Here is a 6651-nt window from a genome sequence, read left to right on the forward strand (position 1 = left end):
AATATATCGATACCACCAAACATACGGCGTCTTGGCAAATCCACCACAGACTAGGCACATCCGCCTTGCATATCCTGCCAGACCTCTATGACAATGTGCAATGGCCCAGTGACGATTCCATCACTATCGGGTACCTCTGTCACGAGATCAATCATCTAAGACTAGGCGTATCCGCCTATGACTCAATACATAAATCAATAGATCAAAGATATCAATCCCATTCAATTGCAAATATCAATGCAATAAGGTAAAGTATGTGATTTTCGAAAACTCAAGTCAAATCAAACTCGAGTTGTGCAATCCCGCATCAACATCAATTTATACCTTCTGTTTCGTTCTGTCGACCTGACTCTATCGAAGTCTCGAACTCACTGCTTGTCAAATCAATCTGGCAATAACAATATCGAATACACTATATCAATGTCTAACTTAATTCAAGACATATTCTGATCAATACTCAAATCAAACATAATCTGATTCATATCAATGATATCATGATACAATCTCAATCAATACTGAATCTGATCAAAATCAATCTACTGATGTTTTGACGGCATAACAATACAATCATAATAACCCCGTCAATCTCAACATCACAGATATAATAACACGACTCCTAATCAATATCAGTATAACTCATAATCTCAACAATAACAGATCATACTCTAAACTCTGTACAATCTCGATCATATCAGTTCTGAAAATCATAACATTGCATAAACAGTCTGTTCTTCGATCTGTTTTAATTATACAATGTCTAGTATCGCAAAGACAACATATATGGATCATATCTAATTCTGGCAGTATCATAATTTCAAATCACCACAAAATATAATAAAACGTAAGTCCAGTTAAAGCTCTCGTCGATAGAAACTCAGTACTGAAGTCGGATTGAAAAATCTAACGGACGGATCGAAATATAAAGGCGTAAGAATTTTTGGAGGATTTCTCGTGCTTCCTTTCTCTGTTTCTTCTTTCTTTTTTCCTTTCAATTTCAAAAGGGATGCATTTATATATATCATCTTTCATGTGTAAGATACGTGTCATATTTTTCATTCATCTCAATTGGCGCTCGGGCGGTCGAGAATTACCGCTCGGGCGCCGAACACTCTGTTCGGTTACTCGGCTTGTGATGCACTGGCGCTCGGGCGGTCAAAAACTACCGTTCGGGCGCCAGACATTCTGTCCATAATATATTCTTGCTAAACACTGGCGCTCGGGCGGTCATTAACTACTACTCGGGCGCCACACTTTCTGCCCAAAACATGCTCTTGTGGAGCATTGGCGCCCGAGCGGTCCTTTTCTACCGCTCGGGCACCAACAGTTCTATACAAAATATTGATCTTGCATAGTCCTGACGCCCGGTTCTCCATTCGAGCTCCTACAACTTCAATTCTATCAATTAATCAACGTTTGATTACACTAATTAAATCTCGGGCATTACATTTCTCCCCCCCCCTAAGATCTGATTTCGTCCCCGAAATCACAAGCAATCAACTCGTATATCACAGGTACTCATACCAGATACTAAATCAGATACAAGAAGGAGATATACAGAAGTTAAGAGGAAAACTCCCCTTAATGAAACAATTCTAGAATCTTTATCTCATCTCAGATTATGTCTTCCAAATAGCTTCCTTGATGCCATAACCATTCCTTTGAACTTTCAACAACGGAATAGTCTTCATTCTGAATGATCTTTCTTCCATTGACTCGGATTCCAATTTGGAATAATCATTCAAGAAGTATCATATCATTATACATCTGTGAGTAACTCTGATGGAATCGATCTCAAATACTGGCTATACAATATCCGTATATACCAATCAACAGCTCATAACAAATCAACATCGTTATCTGCCATCAACTTTGTTTAGGCTAAATCAATTCAATATTCAATCTCCTATATCAAATACCATCGGTCGTCGTCTGACGTTGGCATATTCAATCTGTCTATTCAGAGCTGTCGTCATTCTTTTCTGAATCAGCTTCACTTTCTCAGTCATATCTCTTATCATGTTAGGTCCAATCTCAGGAATCTCAGAGATATCATCCCAATAAAGAGGGGATCTATACTCTTTACCGTACAATGCTTCGAAAAGTGTCATCTCAATATGCAATTGATGGCTACTGTTGAACGAAACTCACGGAGTGACAATGAATCCTGTCAAATAGTGCTAAATCAAGCATTACCGCTCTAGGCATATCTTCCAGTGTCTGGATAGTCTGCTCTGACTATCCATCAGTCTGTGAATGATGTATGGTACTCAGATATAACTTCGTACCCAACTCTTGCTGTACACTCTTCCAAACGTGCAAAGCCAACCGAAATCACGGTCTGATTTAATAAACTTTCGCCACTCTGTGTAATCTGATCAATTTTCTGACAGATATCTCGGTAATCTATTCATATCTGTACGTCTACATGTACGAAATAAAACTAGCAAACTTGCTCAGTTTGTCATTCTTTACTCAAATCGATACTCAATCTCGAGAGTATTGCAGTAGCTTCATCACGATATCCCTGGAAATGTAATCTCATTTCCATTCAGGAATCGATAAGCTATATAACCAATCTCCTGGTTCTATTCTTTATGTCTTTATCTATCGGCAATTCAGACATTTCAGTACAAACTCTGCAACATCTGATCTCATCTGTTTTTATCAAAACTGTCATTTCAAATTATCATATATCTTTCAGTCATCAGTAGGAATGTTGAATCGATTATTGTGCACTTCTGACAATATCTTGTCATCCAAAATCCGAAGTATCTGGCATAACCCATCCGTTATTCACATACAATGCAGTATCACATACCTGATATTCTGATTGATACCTTTCTCTGACTATCGATATCAAGTTCTTCCCATTCTGATCAACTTTCTGAACTGTTTTAATTCTCAAAATCAGCTATGGTTCGGCTTGAACGGTATCGAATCTCAACTGTATACAATCTGTATCAAATACTGCTCCAGAAAATAATCATTCTCAAGTAATTCAAAATAGCAATCATATACGGTAGCCTGCTAAACTCATGCAACTACAAATTTCTGACACTGATGTCGTTCTTAGCTAACTAATCACGACTTCACTGTGCTAGGATCAACAGATGATAGCCTGAATACAATCTGTCTTAATCAAGATTCCCAATTCAACTGTTTTTGTATACAATTTTCCGGTTCTCAGAATATTCAATACAATACTCAGATATTTAACAAAATCAGTCATATTCTTTGAATATACCAAAATATCATAGATCAACTAATCAGAGAATCATCAAAATATTTGAACACAGAGTTTATCAACTCACAAACATAGCTGATACATTCCAAGGAGAAACACTCAATCAGATGTAACTCTCGGCTAGTAAATCTTCTACTTGATTTTTCAAATCCTTCAATTCAATCAGAATCACTCGGTACGATGTTTTAAAATCAAACAATACCTTGTATCAAATGAAGGCTGAAATCAATCTCCCTGGCTGGAATCAAACCCGGAGCCTCATCTATGGAACACATCAGTAACTCTCATGTCACTGGCAAATCAGCCAATGATGGACTCAACTTCAGTAAATCAACTGAATACATAAGGAGTCCCTCTGCTCTTTTCTGTACTGAACGAGTCATAGATAATACAAATATCAAAGGAATTCTCAATCTAGAATCCTTACCGTATAATATTCCTGCTTCGACCATTTCAGGTCCGAATCTTACCGTCTTCCGGAATCATTCTATGGTAACTCTGTACTTGTTCAGTATATCAATATCAATAATGCAGTCATACTCAGACAACACAAGTACAATACAAGTTAACTCAGTCTCATTCTCATCTCACTGTAGTATACGATGTTTCACAGAATTCACTGATATCAAAACTCTCCCCAAACAGGTAAAGAGATAAAATACTACATCATACACTGACTCAACAGATAAAGCATACATCGATTCAGTTCATTCAGAAATCATATATAGGATGTACAAGAATCTCTCAATACATACACGGAATAATCAAAAAAGAACAGTTACCTGTCACTATATCATCAAGTGCATCCTGGATCTGTTCCTCGGTCACTGTCACCACTTTGCCTTTCTTCTGGCCGTGGTTGTGTCAGAGTAGGGGTTGGTTGGAAAAAGTGAACAACAGATGATGGTCTATCAGTCTGGGTCACTGATCCAGATGACTCGGCACCCTGTGACTTCTGAGTATCTCTCTGGGGACAAACTCGCGCAAAATGTCCGTGCTGTCTACAAATACGGCAGGTGCCAAATACTCCTCGGCACTGATCTGTGGAATGCTTTCCTCCACAAGTGCTGCATTAAGGTCCTGTATATATCTGGCCAGAACCACTAGAAATAGACGAACCGCTTCCTAACTTCTTGACCTGTTTCTTTCGGGCTTTCAAATAGTCTTTCTTTCCACCACTGCTACTACCAGTCTCAGGTCCGAGAGGCGATTGCGGTGGTCTCGATGCTGGAGGCACAAACGAAGCTCCTTTCTGTCTTATCAGACTGGCTTCGGCTCTCTTGGCTCTACTCAGAGCATTAGCAAAATTACAGGGTCTTCCTATGTTGACCAGTGTCAATACCTCAGGATTCAATCCTTTAACAAACAGATCAGTCACAACTTCATCATTCTCAGCCACGTAGGAGCAAAACGTAGCAAGGTAGAAAATTGAGGAACATATTCTTCAATGTTTAGCTGACCCTGTTTCAAATTTTAAAATTTTGCCCTCTTATCTTCTCGGTACGAAACAGGGAAAAACCTTCGATAAAATTCCACTTTAAAGAGTCCCCACGTAATCACTGTACCACGCTGTTCTAAAGCTTCCTTGATTGCAATCCACCAGCTCTTTGCGACCTCCTGTAACTGATGCCCAATAAGCTTAACTCTACGTTCATCTGGGTACTCATGGTGAATCAAACAGTATCTCTATATCATCTATCCAGCTCTCACAATCAACAGTTGTCTCAGTACCCCTCAGAATCGGCAGGTGTCAATGATTGAAACCTCTTCAACTGTATTACCATCGGAGTTTCTAACACATCCATCAGATCAATCAAGATACTATTCCTGTTCTGGGATTCTTCGAGGAGATATATCTGATGATCACAAGAGTTAGCAATCACATGAGACAAATCCGACTCAGTTCTTTTCTGATCAGCTTACCTCTGATCAAGAATCGGTTCTGATTCATTCTCAAATAATACACATTACCAAATAAATTCAGATATTCAGGTAACATGTATCTTCTAAAAAATAGTAAACATCGATTAAAGCAGTAATCATGCTAGCATTCAAAAGCAAGGAAAGAAGACTCATTCTAACCCCGCTCACTAGCTCCTATCTCAGTCTACAGACCTATTGCTCTGATACCACCTGATGTGGGGACCCTGACGCTAATTCATGTCTTGATCATTATTAAGGTAAATATAACAATTAAGAAAAGTGGGACTAAATTTTTTTCTTTTTAAATTATAAATGCGGAAACGTAACATTAATCTATCCGATATACATGTCAAGAGTAAAGTACAAATCATGTACTACATGTCACTATCTCAACTAGGTTCAACGACTATACATCCAGTGCTAAATCCTATTCTGATTATGGGCCCGAATCTCCACGCTAACTATAATCTCTCATCCTCTTCCTGATCTTGATCATGTCCCACCTGTTGTCAAGTACACATACAAACAAGACAATAGCCGGATAACTCCGGTGAGAATTACATTTCCAGTATAAACACTGTATACATACATTTCATATAAACAAATATAACAGCATGAAACAGATATTCATAACATGTATCAAAATCAGGAACATGAAGCAATACAAACTCCGAATCACACTCCGTGATTCCTAGACTCTGACTCGACTCATCCTAATCTAAGGATCCCGATCTGAATAAGAACATACACCCACCTACACTCCCAATCGGGGTGGTGGTACGTTCCTATCCACGGACTTTGGCCCTTTCCGTATCGAATCTCAGAGATAGGAGCTGCTCTATTCCCCAACATATCGATACGACCAAACGTCCGGCGTCTTGGCAAATCCGCCACAGACTAGGCACATCCACCCTGGCATATCCTGCCAGACCTCTGTGACAATGTGCAATGGCCCATTGACGATTCCATCACTATCGGGTACCTCTGTCACGAGATCAATCGTCTAAGACTAGGCGTATCCGCCTAAAACTCAATACATAAATCAATAGATCAAAGATATCAATCTCATTCAATTGCAAATATCAATGCAATAAGGTAAAGTATGTGATTTTGGGAAACCCAAGTCAAATCAAACTCGAGTTGTGCAATCCCGCATCAACATCAATTTATACCTTCCGTTTCGTTCTGTCGACCTGACTCTATCGAAGTCTCGAACTCACTACCTGTCAAATCAATCTGGCATTAACAATATCGAATACACTGTATCAATGTCTAACTTAATTCAAGAACTGTTCTGATCAATACTCAAATCAAACATAATCTGATTCATATCAACGATATCATGATACAATCTCAATCAATACTGAATCTGATCAAAATCAATCTACTGATGTTTCGACGGCATAACAATACAATCTTAATAACCCCGTCAATCTCAACATCACAGATATAATTACACGACTCCTAATCAATATCAGTATAAC

The sequence above is a fragment of the Primulina tabacum genome, chromosome 6 (assembly GCF_025594145.1).
Source record: "Primulina tabacum isolate GXHZ01 chromosome 6, ASM2559414v2, whole genome shotgun sequence".
NCBI classification, from domain to species: domain Eukaryota; kingdom Viridiplantae; phylum Streptophyta; class Magnoliopsida; order Lamiales; family Gesneriaceae; genus Primulina; species Primulina tabacum.